The 18,121-nt window shown below is 45.9% G+C and overlaps 1 long non-coding RNA gene across 1 annotated transcript in view; it reads right to left on the reverse strand.

Annotated features, from left to right (window-relative positions):
• Nucleotides 1-2,128: 2,128 nt before the first annotated feature.
• LOC149350334 (uncharacterized) overlaps nt 2,129-18,121 on the reverse strand; it is a 183,446-nt gene continuing 167,453 nt past the window's right edge. The window contains exon 3 of the long non-coding RNA XR_016290329.1: nt 2,129-2,250. This is a non-coding gene — a long non-coding RNA (uncharacterized LOC149350334). The remainder of the gene's footprint in view (nt 2,251-18,121) is intronic.

Genomic DNA, 18,121 nt, shown 5'->3' on the forward strand with positions numbered 1-18,121 from the left:
ACAAAATACAAAAAAATACCACGTGACATGCCCGCTTGCGCGCCGCGATCTTAAACGTTCCACGTACAAGCCAACATATCATTTAGCTCGGTGTGCTGCCGCTAAAAATGCGACAGGGTATCGACACAGGAACTGGCTGTGCAATTTACGCCAACGGTATGCTTCCCTCGCGACGGTTCATATTGATTATTTTTAACGCGGTAGCGTTAAGGGCCCCGTGTCGCAGAAAAGCCGGTGTCGTCGTCGGCGGCGTTGGCCCTGAGCGAGAAATCCCAGAAGCTTTAATAAATACAAGTCTTTCGGGTCGTAGCTTGGATTAGTCTACAAGGTTTTAACTGATCTAGTGTATTGACTGCCAGGACATCCTGTGGTATGCAAAACTTGTCATGCAGGCTTTCGTCAGTACGGAAATGCGGCTACCGCCTTCGCCGGATGCCTCTGCAAGTTTCTAAGCATGCACATGTGGGGGAAAGCGATGCAAGCACACAGCCGAACAAACTTGACACACTGCTTCTTCAACCGGTTGCTTTCACACACTCGCGCCCCTGCGCCATGGTGTTGAACACGCGTGAGTGCCCTGGCCATGTTTTAATTTCTACTTCCACTGCTCATCTGCATCCTTGCGACCAAAGGCTAGCACTCCAGGGTCGCGTGTGATGCGCCACAACCCGCACATCTCTTACTCTGGGGTTAAAGTAAAAAAAAAAGTAAGAAATGACATGACGGTCACCATGTGTCAACGCGATATTCAGCGAAAGCTGTTAATGCGATATGTTGTGGTTGAGCATATGAGCGCGACCTCTTATCTGTGTAGTTCTATGGCGCTCTTTTCAGTATCCCACACACAGTCTACGCACCAGCGTATACAGCTCGTTCGGTCGAAAAGCCTCCGGCGTCGTAGTTGTAATTGCCGGCAACGCGCGTTGAAAAAAAAGTGTATCATGCCAACCGTTTGCCGCAGAATGTTCCAGATGGTGTAATACCATTCAGCGTTTCAAGCAGCATAAACTTACTAGCTAAGTTACAGAGCTTGCAGCAGGCAATCCAACCGGCGACCTATAATCGGGGCTGCGGGTGTCCACCGAGATGTGTGAGACAGTTACTGCAACTTCCTTTCCTCAAATCCAATTTTCGTTTCCTTCATTACGGCACCAATCTCTCTCTCTCTCTCTCTCCCTTCTTTCACTCCCACCTACCTCCTTTTCCTTACGGCGGGGTTCGGTTTTCGATCGAGATTTGAGAGAATTACTGAGCCGTTTCCTGTCCTCAAAAATACGTTGCGTTCAAAGCTGTTTCCAACGGGCAAGGCGTCGCGCTGAACGGGTGGTGGCGTTCCGTGGACTCCCTGGCAGCGCAGCAACACGCTGTCGCGTCCTACTCCTAAAGGCGAAGCTTAAGCGTCTTCCATTTTTTTTTTATGCCAAGTATGATAAGCAGAATTATATTTAACTGAGCATAGAACTCTTTAACCTTTGCTCCCACACAATGCTGCTTATAAAAAAGAAATTATACGCTCGCCGTACGCGCACTAACTCCATCATGGAGTAACAGGACAAGCACAGCAAAAAGTCTAGCAATAATGTGTAAAGCAGGAGGTCGAAGCAGCGCAAACTGAGATGACATAAGGGGACAGGCGTATTTTTTAGCCGGCTGCACTTGGAGGAAAGGGACGCAGACTCACAAAATAAAAGAAAGCACCGCAGAAAAAAAAAAACAGCCCCGACTGTTAGCTACGTTGAGTCAGTCTAGTGTAAATCTCTTGCGAGAAAGAAATCCCGAAACGCAGTCGTCTTGCGTTCCAATGTTTTCTTCTTTCACCCTTTTCGATCGATGTAGCACACTCTGACTGTGACACATTGAGATGCGTTTGGTTTTCCGCTGGGACTGCAGCTTGTGAGCTTCGAGCTAGACGCAGTCTCAGTTTCACGTACCCCTTGTCTGAACGACACGAAAACATCGCTCCTTTGTCATTTTCTTCGAAGCCACGGCGCTTGGTTGACTCTCGTGCTGCTGGCTCCCGGCATCTGTTCAAACCAACCAGTTCTTTCTGGTGCAGAAAACAACAACAACAAAAACTTATGTGGCCTTTAATCTGATTTATTTTCTTAAGCGAGTTATCTTAGTATTTTGACAAGCTTCGATCAATGTTTCCTTAATAAATTAGTATTTCTTGCGAGGTACCAATTCCTTCACAGTAGTGAATGGGGTCTTCCGTCAACGTCATAGTGTACCGTGACAAAGCCTGATGATCTAAAAGAGAGGGAGAGAAAAAAAGAAGTTGAACAAAGCCAGTGTACACTAGCATCATGAGTGCAGAGTAATCACCACCACCACTGTCATCACGTCCGTTGGGCCACGTTCAAGGCAAAACAGATGCTTCTCCCATTGATCTCCAACTATTAACCCTGTCCTGCGCCGGCCAGTGCCACCCTGTCCCGACACATGTACTACTCCATCTCTACACCTGACTCTAACGCCGTCGGTTGTCCTCTGCGCTACATAGGCCACCCGAGCACATTTCGTATAAAAAAAAATCCGTCAGGCTATCACTAAGTGGAGTTTACTCACTTATCCAGGCTACCCTTTTTCTGTCTCCAAACGTTATCCATACGATTTTAAACCCTTTCGTTAGCTTTCACCGCCATAGGTGAGCTCGAAAACACTCGCACTTTGAGAAAGGAACAACTAAATGTGACGCGCAGACTTGCATTGTCTGTTTCTTTTTTTGCGACACGTAGCCACAACCGAGTTCGATTTTGGACACTAGCTGCTTACAGAAGGAGTTGAACCTCTTCGTAGACAGCTGAGCAGGCACTTAGGTTTTTCAGCAAAATATGCGGCACCTATATGTATGGTGTCCATGGAAGCACCCCAACAAATGACAATCATGGCCTGTTCGGACGAAAAAAAAAAATGGAATCAAATGTGCACAGTTGCTCGTCCAGGAGGGATTCTTGACCGGCTGGAGCCGCAGCTTACTGGCGCACAAGCGGCGGCGCATAAGCGGCGGCGCATAAGCAGCAACCTGTTACGAACATCTTTTTTTTTTTTCGAGGCAGTTTGCATGAAGGCTGTACGAACAACTGTGAATCGGGCACTGCTGGTACTCCAGCTATCCTCGTTGGAAGCTTATCGACACCGGATTCAAGAAAGTGGCCTCGTCATGTCTCATAGGACAGCAGTACCATCGACATTACCTCGAGCAGCGAGTCGGCCAGTCACGGCTATTTATTTATTTCCCGAGATGGCAAGCAAGGTCCGTGAGTTCCCGTGCGCCGACACTGTCTTTATTTCGTTCCATGGCGTATTTTTTATATTGTGTAGAAGAATTAACACGTTAGAATCGCAGAAAAAAATTGCTGTAGGGCAGACGCGGGATATCTCTATGAGAGCACACACTGGCGGGCTCATCAGTTTCAAACTCTTCCTAGGTATCTCACAAAAGTCCGGTGTCATACAGACTTACCCTCTTTGCATTAGAATTTTTTTTTTGAGCCGGCACAACTTTCTAATTAAAACATTTGGCGCCTCTGCAATGTTTAACGCTAATTACAGTAACTGGTTAGGCGGTTTATGTGGAGTGGCGTGCTGTTTTCCTTTATTGAGGGAGAGTGCGCGGGTCAGTTCCATGAATGCGCCTGAGTGCATGGTGAGCAGGTCTGCGTCTTCCCCGCACTACCCCTCTTATCACGTCGCGAACTTGTCTGCAGTGCCTGACGCTTCCTGCTTGGTTTTGGCGACAACACTTAGCCACACATTGAGCAGCATCGTACTTCGGACGCTGCACCTCAATTCAGATTACGTTTCAGGTAAATGTGCGACGGGCTGCGCTCAAACAACGCGCCCACTCTGAACAGTGCCGTTTGCCGACGGGACGCGGCGCTAGCTGTGCCGTGGATGCTCTGTTAGCTCGGTCACAGGCGGTGATGGGCACGTGATTCGCGTTTGCTTTAAACGTAGGTCAAAAACTGAATTTAAAAAATGCACCAAGAAAATCAAGGCACGAGGTGGGTGTGTCGAGTGCCCAAGCCCGTGTAGCCATCGTTGTCTTGTATTTTTTTTTTATTTGCAGTCTTTCCTTTCTTCAATCTCTACTGTCTTCTACAGAAAAGCGACAGCATGGACAAGGACCTTTCTTCGGCCGTGCATTTCTTTGGGAACCTGCACTTGACTGTCGTCGCGGAGGCACTCTAAGAAACAGTACTTACGAAGTACCTCGTACGTGTCGATTCAAACATGACCTTGAGACATGTGGCCACCCATGCGGCCTCGGCTTAGATCGAGGTACCACCGAGGAGACACTAAAGGACACTCAAAAGTTCCAGTGCGTCGAACCGGATTTTTTTTCGGCTTCGGTTCCGCTTCGGGTTCACACCTTTCTGGTTCAGTTCCGGTTCGAACCGGTTCAAACCGGTTCAAATGGGTGCTGCGCCAACAAAACTTTTGATCGTAGATAGGTTTTCTAATAAACCCTGTCGATGCTTTGTTTCTTCTCTTTCTGACGTCGGTATGCAAATACCAAAAGTGAAATTTCTATTATGCGAGATGTTTCGACGCAACCGACTTGAATTTTCGATCTGCAGGTGCAAGCATACGAATTTACGACGAAAGCCGTAAATGCTCAAAAATTAAAGATTTTATTTGGTTTATGAGGATCCAACGTCCCAAAGCTATGAGGGATGCCGTAGTGAAGGGCTCCGGAAATATCGATCACCTGGGGTTCTTAAACGTGCACTGACATCGTACAGCACACGTACCTCCAGAACTTTTCATCCATCGAAATTCGACCACTGCGGCCGGGATCGAACCCGCGTTTTTCGGGTCAGCAGACGAGCGCCATACCCACCGAACCACCGCGGCGGCGAGATTTTAGTTGGGTTACTATGTTCTTCGCGTATTTCAAATTTGAGAAGCATTTTTCTTTCTCAGTTTTTTTTTTGTCTCCTGCGCCCTGCCTTCATGTTAAAACGGCTTTTTAAGACACCTGGGTCAGGATAAGACATTTATCAGGCTAATAATGAATAATGCAAGACGTGAATGCTGGAACAACAAGGCAGCGCAATATACTATATGCGCCGGAAGGATGCACTTTTCTCTTCAAGCAGCAAACCAGGTATTTTTTTTCTTTGTACTCAGGCGGGCGTTGGTGAGGAGGAGGAAACAACATTATTGACTCCGCGAACTGGGTCCGGCGAGGGGTGATGAGGTGATATGTGAAAGTCTTTCCTTCAGTTCTATGTGTGTATGCGTAAGCAAATGAGGCTCATCCAGAAAAAGCACCAAAGTGGAGTATTATAAAATTTTAGAATATACCTATAAATTTTTAGGTAATTTAAACTACCGAGAATTCTGAGGAAAGTTTGCGGGACTGCGGAGTAATTAAGTCAACTATATATGCGCAAAGCGTTCCATCTGTTGAGCGACAATATAAGACGAAAAGCTCGTGGTTTATGTATGTACACACAATTTACCATTTTCGAGTACCCCATGGCGCGAGTATGAAAGGTCTCTCACTGACCTGATGATTTTATTAGTGCCATTTTCAACTTTTACTGAAGATACAGAGTGCAAATGGAAGGTGAAGGTGGCATAATACAATGAGATGTAATACGCTCATCTCTCGCAGAGATTCTAATGCATAGCGCTTGCGGTAAATGTCTTGCGCACACACAGACGCACATAACTACATGGTTCAGAGACTGGCCTACATTCACACACAACTCAGCAGACTCACGAATGGTAATACAGCTTGTGCAGTGGCTCACGTGCACCTGCAGAGACGGGCTGTTGGCAGACGCACACACACACATGTTCTGGCGTTGCGCAGGGTAGATCGTGTAGTCTATACACAGCGCGTACGTATGTGTCAGAGACGGTCATCCAGGCCTGCCTCACAAAGAAACTTGACCCATTATGGACGAAGAAAAATCTAACGGAGGGATTTTCTTCATTTTGAACACATGATGCTTCCTTATAAAGAAAAACAGATTACTGAAATTTCGTTACGATTGCTTCATTCATTCCGAAGTTACACAGGTGTACTTTTTATAGTAAGATGGGTTCTCCCCTTAGCACATGTGGCTACTCCACTCCTACTTGGCGGTGTGAATTTTGTGATACGCAGGGTGATAAACACTTCTTGCAGGCCCTAGCTCATGAATCTTTTCTGGCTATACTGGCACCACAGTTATTCTAATTTACGCGGGAAGCTTTCTTCTTTTCAAAGAAGCATCAGACACATTTAACCGCTGCGAACCGCTGTTAGCTGCATGTCAAGGCGTAGGTAATGACGAGTAACGTTCTTACCAAAGCAAAAATAGTCAGCAGGCTCGTCTCTAACAATTTGGTAGATTGTTCAGGCTTTCACAATTGCAAAGTTGAGCTTTCGCGTCAACAGCCGCTCCCACTTTTTGTCCCTGATGCCGATGTAGTAGCAGTTGATGGCTTGGTCCGAAAGGTCGACACCCGCCATACCACTGTAGTAGAAGGAAAGGAGTTTTGGCTTACAAAATTCCTGTTTTTTGAGTGCTCTAGGCAACCACCGCTTTACCAAACACGTAGGCTCAATGCTGTTATAGTTACAGGCCCTAGTGACTCTACGGTTACGGTTGTCCTTAGACTTCAATAAAAGCACGTAACCTACATTATTGAAGGAAGAACCAATTTTTCCTCGCTGCTTCTATTCCGTTCCTTTGTTTGGGCCGAGTGGACACTTCCTAAACCAGTTTTGACGAACGGTTCCTGTAGCCCGAAATTCCTCCCGGCGGTGGTGGTGGTGAAAACTTTATTTACCACTGGGGAGTTTGGGACACACAGGTCCGTGGGCCCCCGCACGGCCCCACTGCACTCAAACGTTCATGTCCCGGCGGAACGTTACAAGAATGTCTTGACTAGTAATAAAATTGCCTCAAAAATGGAATGGTCACTAAGTGTTGAAATCACCTCAGGCAACGACAGGACAACACGCGCTTCCAAAAGTTTATTTTCCAAACTCAAGGTCTTTCCACAGTAGGTGTGAAATGCATAAAAGTAACCATCTGCCCTGGTAAACACCCAGTTCTTATTACCAAAACTTTATTATAACCAATTAAAACCACACCATCCTCATATTCAGGACACCTAGGGAAAAGTACAGCAGTAATATGCGTTGTGGGGCTAGTTGGTTCATCCTCAGAATTCTTTTTTGCGCACACAAAGACGACACAATAAGACGACATAATAAGACGTTCTGTCTCCCTTGTCTTATTGTGTCGTCTTTGTGTGCGCAAAAAAAAAAAAAGAATTCTAAGTACGACAGTTTCTGAGGCCTCGCTGAGCAGGCAGTGTTTTTTTTTTTTCTGAAAAATTGAAAGTAACCATTAGATCTATGACCTTGAAAAGATAGGCGACGTTGTGCACGCAGGAAGACCCAGCGTACCACAGATTCGTGCTGCTCTGTACTCGAAACTAGCATAACATGTACATAAACGCGGCCGCGAGAATATTGTAAGCCAGCGACTACTGCTGCAGTTCGTGGAAAACAAACATCCTCAAATTTCACCATGGAAAGATTACATACTGAGGACAGGAAATTCGCCTTCTTAGTTAAGGGGCGTTGGCCGATCCCCTGGTGACAAAAGCATGACCTACTTGAAAAGGAATATTCAGTCTTTGGTGTGGAAATAATACAAAATTTAACTGTACTTTTAAATGTACGCTGGGCGAAAATGGGTTAAAAACGGCCTTCGCCGCGCACACGAACCAGCCATGGACTTCAAGTACCAGAACGGCTTCCGCAAGGGTTTTTAGTGCGGTGCTCAATTCTCCGGCTTTAATATTGTCTTACACTCATCAGTGAACGCAGGCTTTCACGCTGACGGAGTATTCCTCCGAGCTTTTTTTTTTTAAAGAATTCGACCGGGTTCCTTGCCACAGGCCTCTACAGAAGCTGAAGAAGACGCATTATGATGGGCTCGCGTATAGATTAAAAGCTTCCTCTAGTCTCTAAAACAGTACACTTTAGTTAATAACGATAGCTCTTCTTTGGTTCATGTCATGTCTGCTGTACCCCAAAGTAGCTTGCTCAGTTCCTCGCTTTTTATAAACTATATTATTGATCTGGCTGGCAGTGCAACATCTCGAGTTGAATTATACGTTGATTATTGTGTAATATACCTTATGAATGCTGACGACACTAACGGGTTGTCCCTTCAGTCAGACTAGTACGCAGCAAGCCCATGGTATTCATTCTAGTTAATGAAATCATACGTCTCTGAAACAAGGCCTATGTATTTTACTTGTACTCGAACTCGCATTTGAGTCGCGTACATTACTTAGAACAATAACCTGCCACAGTGGCTCAGTGGTTAGGTCGCTCGGCTGCTGAGCCGGAAGACCCGGGTTCGATCCCGGCCGCGGCGGCTGCGTTCAGGTGGAGGCGAAAGACAATTGGTGCCCGTGTGCTGTACGATGACACTGCACATTACAGAACCCCCAGGCTTTTTAAATTAATCCGGAACCATGCACTACAGCGTCCCTCATAGCCCATGTGTCGCTTCGGGGCGTTAAGCCCCACAATTTACGATTTACTAAAATTTCATTCGCAGCAATAGTGTCGAACTTGCGCCTACATAGAAGTACCTTGAGGCGCACATTTAATTTGACCTCACATAGCATTAACACTGCTTTACCGTCTGCTAACCGCAAACTCGGTCTTCTCAAACGCAAGTCGAAGCAAGTACCCATAAACGTTAAGAAACCGTCCTACACCAATAACGAATAAGCTGCAGCCACTTGAGACTCTGTACAAGCTAGCCTATACTTTTCACCACTAACAACGAACCTTTCCAGAACCGTGCAGTTCGATTCATCATCGGAGACTACTCGCGTTTTGCTACTGCCACAGCTGCAAATCAACCTACCGAATCGGAACACTTATCAGCGTAAACGTGCTCGTTTCACTCGTTTCCACAAGATTTATCACCATCCATCACTTCTAGATGATTTCTTGGTCATCATATGACACCCTTCCAAGACATCATGACAATTCGACTTTGACCAAGCGCTTCGACGCCAACGCTAATCCCGTCATGCAAAAGCCAAAAGATGCAAGAGTGAAAATGCAGACGCAGAAGGGAACAGCGAAGCTACGAACACAGATTTGCCGCATAGCATTACATTATCGCACTTCAATGTTTTCCTTTTTTTTTTGTTCGTACGACCTCTACTGCTGCCCCAAGTCTGACATTCCGTGCTCATTTCCGTTGCCTGCAACAATGACTGGATCCTCAAAAAAAAAAAAAAAAGGGGGCGATTATAAAGAATTTACTGCGGGGGAATCGAATGCCTTCGACTCGAATTGTTGCACAAGGTAGGTGGATCGTTGCATCTTTGTTTAGCGTATGGGTGGTACCACATGCCATAGAGAAGGAAAAGATATTCGCATATGAGGGTCTTTTAGTTAAAGCAGTTCTAAAATTCCATTAACATTTTCTTTCAGTAGGTGAAAGGTTTATGGGGGTTTAACGTCCCAAAGCAACTCAGGCTATGAGGGACGGCATAGTGAAGGGCTCCGGAAATTTAGACCACCTGGGGCTTTTTAACGTGCACTGACATGGCACAGCACACGGGCCACTAGAATTTCGCCTTCATCGAAATTCGACCGCCGCGGCCGGGATCGAACACGCGCCTTTCGGGTCAGCTCTGCCGAGCACCATTACCACTGAGCCACCGCGGCGGCAGTAGGTGAAAGGGTAGAATCCAATAAACTCAAGTTTCCAGTCAATCTGGTGTAAAGTATTTTACGATTGCTGAATGCGCATTATGGAAGTGCAAAGTGTGCTTCCTATAGTCGCCACTTTTACCAGTTTTTGTTATCTCGTGGGCTGCTTGCCATTTTTACACTGCCCAGCGCAGCTCTCGGTTGATAAATCCGCGCGGTAATATCTTTCATTCTGTCTGATATATATATATATATATATACCAGAAGTGGGCCTGCACCGTGTCTCGAACCGATTCGGAGCAGTTCCTCAGGATCGTTTCAATTAAGATTCAGTTCCAAGATAACGCAAAAAATACGGGTTCGGTTCAGGTTTCAGGTTAAGTTCTGGTTCTGGTTCGACAACCTGCTGAAAACTACGCTTTTGAATTAAAGGCTGTTAGTATTACTACTACTGCGGCGCCAAACTAAGGCATATTCCTTTCGTATGACGTCGGCTTATATCGAAATCGAGAACAGGCAAAAGGGAGGCGGAGTTGGACATAGTAAACAGATAGATACATAGGACCTGAACTGGATACCAAAGACCGAAATCTTCGCAGTAATAAGCAATAACGCTATGGTTAAGCTGTATTCCGACAGAAAGAGGAAACACATAAAACGCTGAGGCTACAAACACTCACGACTCGCTAGTTAAACTTGTTTTTCGAGATCTCGGCAGTGAAAACTACCTGCTCGCAGCCGTTTATATAAATATATAGTGACGAGGATGAATGAGACTAAAAAAGAAAAATAAACACGAAATGATCCACACATTTTTATATCCTTGCTGCCCTTATCATGCAATGAGGTGGATAAAAATGGCTTAGACAAATCCGTAGGATGCTGGCGAAGACTGCAAATTACACGGAAAAGCCTTAATTAAGCAAATTATGCATCGGATTCCCCGAACGCCCGGTAGTGCCGTTCCTTCGTTTTACGCTCTCCATCTTCTGTGTTGATGTGATTTAAATGCTTCTGCGCTGAGGGACGAGCAGCCGAGTGGAAGGAAGCTTATTTTAGGCACTGGAATCTCGGAAAGGATATGCATAGTGGCTGAATTGCTTTAGAAGTTTACTTTTTCACTTGGCTACTTATCTGAAGAGAACATTTATGAATGGAAACGCTTTTACGATGACGAACAGGACGTACAGTCTTTGTCAAAAGTAACCAGGCTGCAAGGTTTGCTTCTAGCTCATGCAGTGGAGCCCTTACAGGTTCCCTGAAGCTGAAATGGTCGTTAAAGGTAAGGACTGGGAGTCTTGTTACCTTCCAGCACCTTTTGATATTTAGGAAAGCCATGAGGGCTCACTATGGAAGCTAGAAGCAATCCATGCAGCCTGGCTACTTTTGACAAAGACGGTACGTCTTTCCTTGGAATGAAACTTAGATGGTGCGCGCTTGTTTCCTCAGAATCGCTGACGTCTTTGATATACTTGGTATAGAGGTACCACCCTAGGGCAGTCTCAGTGGTAGTCATACAATTAATACCACTGTTGAAATGATCGGACGTCGGCTTGTACAGGTGAAAGATTCACTTCCATGGCAAAAATAATTCATCACAGGAACAATGCAATGGTAGTTAACCGAAACATGGGAAGCAGCATTGACTTTTCATGAGCCTTAACAGAGCCCGGTACAATGAATGGTGTTAGCTTTGAAAAGCCACCTATAACATCCGTGCGGTGGCGGTATCGCAAGGTTGGAACATCTATAACAAGACGTTTTCCCTCAGATTCTTGCTCCAAGCAAGTTTCTGCTCAAGACACATAAAAATTTTGTTTATTGCCACTTCGGCTCTGAAAGCAGTAATTAGGGTTGTCTGATCAGTGTGGCCTATAACTAGTTATGTAGATGCTATGAAAATTATTAGACACTACAGCACACAACAGTTAACAAAACTCTTTCGGTAGCAATCCTGGAAGCTTGACCATTATTTCTGAAAGCCTTGATGCAGTTTTTGGCGGGTACCTTGTACAAGAGAGCACAAGTGACACCTGACGAGTGCTTAGCTCGAGTATTATAGAAACTCACGGTTGAAACAAATTGTGAAATGCTAAGTTATGCGTAAGAGTATCTAACCAGGTTAGCGTTCAAACCTTATTAGCGTTCAAATATTTTGCCCTGTATCCATCTAACCATTTCGCTCAAGAGTCATTTGTATCACATTAGCGTAGCTTCTGTGGCAATGCGCCGCAGAACTCCGTAGGCGGCATTTCTGCGTAGGCGGATCGGTACATGACCCGTCCGGCCTCTCGACTCTCAGATTTCCCTAGAGCATATGGACACATGGACGAACGCGACCACAGACACGTGATTCGGTGCCTCTTTGCAACAGCATGGAATTGGTGGCGGCTTTAGTTGCAGTACTAAAAAAATTAACTCGTTCGCAGTTATCAATTTCCTTCTTAATAATGTCTACATTGTATATGAGATATATTGCAGTCGCACAAATGAAGCCCGCAAAAAGGGCAGCCCCTTCAGTTTTTTTTTTGTTCCTTCAGAAGGAACATTCTTTGTGGTCAGCAAAGCTCACGAAATTGAGCTTTTGGTTCACTTAAAACCAACACTTTCCGGCCTTACGTCGTCCAGGTCACATCAGAGGCGTGTAATAGGCACCTTTTGAAGAGAACGCCGTCAAAAGGGCTGCGGAGAAGTAAACAGCTCTCGAGAAACGAAGACGAACACGTGAGCTGCTTCTAAAACAGCGCATAAACACCGCACTTGTTTGTGTTCCTTTCTTGAGTCCGTTTTCTTTTCTAGCTCTCTTCGAGTATACCAAGGTCACGTGATTGTGCTGGAGTCCGCACATGCTTCCGGCAGCGTGAACGTCATCTCGCTGCGCATTTTCTCCGTTGGCGCCGTCCTGACCACATGCAGCTGTCTGCGTGGTCCCTTTTGCTTTCCTGTCCTCCATCAAATGCACTCGTCTGTGTGCTGGTGGTGTGTTTTAGCTCTACGATCAATTTTTCAAACGAACAAAAAGAACGGCAAAAGTACAAAAGCAAGAACAACTGAAATTAAGAAAAATTAATAAGCTGAAAATGTCTCGAAACTTCAAATCGCTTTGTTTTAACTCATGGAATAACTAACGTAGTTACGACGTAGTTAGTAAGGCTTGTTTTTTTTTCACGCAGAACCTTTTCTTTTTCTCTCATGGCTGCACGAAGTGACACCACAGATGCGGGTTTCGCCGAACGTTCTCACTGAAGAAACAGATTGTAGGAACTCGGGTGGGGATACAGCTAGGATGGAGGGGGGGGGGGGGGGTGTCGTCTGAAGACCGATACCAAAACCAACGGAGCCGCGCCACGTCGGTGAAGCTCCCGCGTTAGTCTTCTCTTGGTCGTCGTGTTAGCAATGCAAAGAGTTGTTCTTGTCTAGCCTCGGTGTCGTCATTCATGGAAACCGCGCAGCTGAGATTGAACTGCCGCGTCGCGGCACTGGCGCCCGAAGTGGGGCTAAGAAAAGGGGCTTGCTGTACGATCGCATCGCGGTGTGGCCGCAGCTTCCCTTTTGTCTTTCCTTTTCTTTCTCTTCTTCCTTCTTTTTTCTTTAGTTTCGTTCTTTGGTCGAGCCGTCGAATTTCATTCTTCTCCGAAGCCCCCCCCCCCCCCCCCCCCCCCCCCCCTTCGTTGCTGGGCACGTGTATGTGGTATCGCCTTGCTCTTAGCCTCGTCGGATTTCACACTTTTTCTTGTGCGTTGCCGCGGATGGGAGTGCTACCCGATGCCGCCAACTACCCGCAAGGGAGCTCTCGGACGCCGCTTTCCAGGAGATGATGGACGTGGAGATCTTTTTCGACATCCCGCTTGCCTGTTCCATGCGGTGGCTTTGAAGAAGCTCGAATTCTCAGTAGGCGCTATGGGAGGAAAAATCCCTGAAAGTAATTTTCGGGTCATTTTACAATAAAGAAAAAAAAACAATGGAATTTGAAAAAATCGTTTGGGATAGCACGAAGGTTTTAGCAACATAAACACGTACTACGTTTAAAATAATTGGAACGTTCGGTGCTCCGCTGAAAAGCCCACCCCCATGGAGCGAGCGTCTGGCGCGTCAGATGAGTCGGCAGGGTTAAAGTTTCCGCCCACCGCGTATGGGATCGCTTTTCGCAGCGCATTAAAGTTTACTTCGAAAAACTAAAATCTAAAAAAATGCGATGTGCAACGCTGGTTGTTGCCGGTGACCGTTTGCTTCTGCTTAATGCACCTTAGAATATGGAATAAAGTTCGACAGGAACAGCCCTGCTTCTTAATCGTGTGTGAATAACAGCCCGGGCTCCCATAACTACATACGAGCACACAAGCGAGCACGCAAAGTGAACGCTAAAATTTGGAATAGTAAAATAACTGCCGAATTTCCAGGTGACCTTTTTGATTCCAAGGGCGGAAGGTATTCGGAACGCGTTCGGATTCGGAACGTGTGGATCAGTTTTATCGCTGGAGATTCCGACTGTCGTAGATGCCCTCCGCCTCCATCGCCGAGGTGAGCGACGTCAGTGAGTAGTTGCTATTTTTGGACAGACGGCCCAGCACACAGATGCGCCTTGAAACACGAGCTTCGAATTTTAGTCATCACCATGCGTGGTATTTGCATGTATAGTTCATGCGCCTCTGCTCCTTGAAATATACAGTCATATTACTGATAAAAGAAATTTATTTATAACAGCGCAGCTTGTTTCCAGCGAGAGTCCACACTGCGTGAACACACCCAGAGCAGGTCAAAGGTATAAGGCGATGACAGCTGACTTCCTTATGTCTATAGATGGACTTGTCTTAGAAACCTACGTATTGAGGTTCGGTACAAAGTGCTTAGTTATGCCATTCTGAAAGACCATTTTCAGAGAGCAGTTTGCTCTGTCCACGATAGGTGGCACCACTAGGATGGCCGCCATTCCTGGCCTTCGAAGCCGTCGTTAACAGCACCAGTGCGCAGTGCGAACCGCTGCTGCGCTGCTTGTATACGAACGTCAAGTGACTCTTAAACAACCCGAATGTGGTACGGATGTCATGCGTATTGTTGAATTAATATTTAGAGCTAATATCCTTTTTTTTCTAGTGGCGGAGAAATAGACACCATTGCACATGGGGCGCTTCGCTGCACAGGCCGCCGTTTTTCGAAGAGATGTCTTGCGAGTGCATGCTGCTTTATGTGAAAACAGAACGTTAATGTGTTGTTCTACGAAAAAAATAAACATATCACAAATCCCACGCACCAGTTTATTTTGAGCTTCGGCAGCAGCTGCGGGAATGCCTGAACGAGCTGGTGATTCCTTGACAGCAGTAATATCTTGCTCCGTTGTAATGTCACTGCGCTATTTTCGCAGTGTATTACAAAGCGTCTTGTTGTCGCTATTTGCGAACACATTCATAATTGATCGTTTGAGGAGGGAAGGTCACTGTCTGCATTCCTGTAACCATGCTCACTTACGACAAACACTGATTAAATACATCGAATAATCGACGCTTTTTTATACCTTTGTGATAAGTGCTTCCTGGGCGTCGGCACAGCGTTAACAGCACTGCGGACTTGGCGCTAACGCTAGCACAATGTTTAAAATGAACCAGCGACGCCCATGGGATTAGCCCAACACAGTTTCTCCTGATATCAAGGCAATAATTCATGATATATGATGTGTGGAACCATGGTGTATACGGATTTAACCTTCCGTACTTTTTGCACCTTAAAGGGGCTGCGAAACACTGCTTGGGGGGATACCGGCTATACTTCAGGTGGATTCTTTATGTCACACAGATGCTGTCTTAAAAAGAATTACAGGAATCGATGCACAGGAACGGGAGTTATTCAATGAAAAAAATTTCATAATACAAACAAACAAAACGCTGCCCTCAACTCGATTTTGGCGGGGCTTCCCACTCCTATTTCGCTCTCCCGATGACGGCACCTGGCGCAACCAATCAAAACAGCCTGTCAGAGCACATCGCGGTAGTTTGCACTCCATGGTTGCCTGCTCTCTGTAACTCGTTCTTGCTGAGGCTGGCAGCGTCGTTTCCATGCCAGAGTCCCTGGTGGTGTATTTTTATTTTACTTGCTTTGCAGGGCTTTTATCTAAGACGAACAAGTTGTCTTTGTTGACCTAATATAAAACACCGACAGGTGACAAAATGTGTCTCTATTTATTCACACAATTGGCAGTGTATTTACTGTTTGTTCAATCATCAAACTCGCGCCAGGTGACGTCATATCCGCTGCTAAAACCCGCCACTGTGTGGGGACACCATCAGAGCTATGAATTTGTTTTTGGGAGGACATTAAAATATTAAAAAACGGAATATACGCGGTATTACCGACGCTAATAGCACCATTGTAACTCACTGTATGCGATCAACAGGCAAAACAGTCAACTAAGATTGTGTTTCTAACAAACTTATCTTTAACTGCTTCTACTGCCAAGAAAACTTACATAATCGGAATTTCAGAACCACCCCACTATTCTTCCCTGGATTTTTTTCTTCCCTTTTTATTTCATGGCCGTTCCCTTTTAACCCCCTTGCACCGGAAACTGTAGTCGGATACAACTCAAGAACGCAGCGGCAGATGCCTCTCAAAGCAGGCCCTCCAACCAACGCCGTAGAGTGATTTTCATTACACCGTTGTTTACCCAAATAAGGCGTGGTTCCTCCCCTTTCACTTGCCACCCCCTTGCGATTTCACGCTGTCCAAGGGGATCGGTCAAGGGCAGAAGGAGGAGAATTGGTCAAGAGGGAGAATCGGTCGACGCCGTTGGCTGGAGGGGCGCCTTTGAGGGGCATCTACCGCTTCGTTCTTGAGTTGTATCCGCATATAGCACCTTAAGTTCATCGACAAAAATCTTCCCTTCAGTTAAAAACTCTCTTCCTACCTCGAAACTAAGTGACTAGATTGGTGTCAAATATCAAGGCAGCCGTACGAAACATTCACGCGCAGTCATTTATTCTACGCATTGTCCATCTGTTAACCGTTTCGCAGAAGGTAGTTGTGAGGCACGTGCGCACTCCTTCTACGTGATAACACACGGCAGCAGTGTGTTATTGCAGTTGCTACGAGTTGTATGCCTTTGTGAGGGAGCCACCTTGCTGTTGGTACAGAACTGAGAAATACGAATAGAGAGAGAAAAGGATCTTCTCTCACGTCCGCCACGAGCGCACTGCCAAAGAGTTATCCAGGCTACCTTCCCCGAACTGATATTAATGCCGGAAGAGTCTCGCTGTGATGGAAGTGGTCTCTTCCGGCCATCCAAATTTTTTCTTCTGTCCGGAAAGGCGGCTTTCGAGTGCGTAGGAGGTATCAAGGAATTCTCCTTGAATTCGTATCCGTCTTCATCGTCGCCGTGACCCGGGTGGAAACTTGCTCTTTTTTTTTCATGGCACAAGTTGTGTCTTAAAAAAAAAACAAAATAACTGTGAACCTCAAGATAAAGTATAAGTTTGCCTGCTCAGAGTGCAAACTTGCATCTTTCATGGAAGGATATGTTTTTGTAATCCTTCCGTTATGCCAACCCTTATCCCTCTTAGAAAGGTGTGGTCTCCAAAACGGGTGTCAGCTCAGTGACAAGTTACTTACGCCCCGCAGATCACACTTCTCTTTTTTATATATATATATATATATATATATATATAGCTTCACAGTGTAGTCTGGAGCAGGTGGACAAAAGCTGATCAAGAAAACGCGCAGGCGTCTGCCGCGCTTCTAGTCCTAACCATGGGGGCCATTATGACGTCGGTGCTAACCGCGTATTATACGTTCCAACTACAGCGACAACTAAGCGCGGCTGAATCTTACTGTCCCTGGCGTAACACCTCGTAACCGGTTTGCCGAACCAGCTGCTCCCCATTTCGTATCTGCGCCTCTATTACGACGAAAGCATGAAATGGCGCAACGACACGAAAACCCGATGTCGCCCCAAAAGGGTTGGCGTTACAAAGCTCGCGATTGGTCGAAACGGCATGTGGTCATCAAAGGCTGCAACATACGAAATGTCAGCCAGTAATAATATACTAGCACTTGCAACTGCATCAACTACAAAGAAATAAAATACGATTAGAATAGAATTAGAATATAATTGAAATAGAATTGGAATAGCAGTGGAATAGAATTAGAATTGATTTGGAATATAACTGGAATAGAATTGCAATGCTCTCGCATTACTCGCACAAAAGTTCCTTAAGTGCTCCTAGCATTTCTGTTGTAGTTGTTATGAAGAAGTTTACAACAGCAGAAGTGCTAGTTGACGGAACACGGAGGGATAGATTCGGGTGGAGTTAAACGGTGAACTCCAAATACTGTAGATTTCATTTATCCGCTTCTGTAGAACGTTTACAAAAACAAAAAAAAAATTATTTCGGAATGACGTCGCTGGTAAGGCCCGAGCCGTACAGCCTCGCA

The sequence above is a fragment of the Amblyomma mixtum genome, chromosome 3, assembly GCF_055824585.1.
Source record: "Amblyomma mixtum isolate Tamu chromosome 3, ASM5582458v1, whole genome shotgun sequence".
Classification (NCBI taxonomy): Eukaryota; Metazoa; Arthropoda; class Arachnida; order Ixodida; family Ixodidae; genus Amblyomma; species Amblyomma mixtum.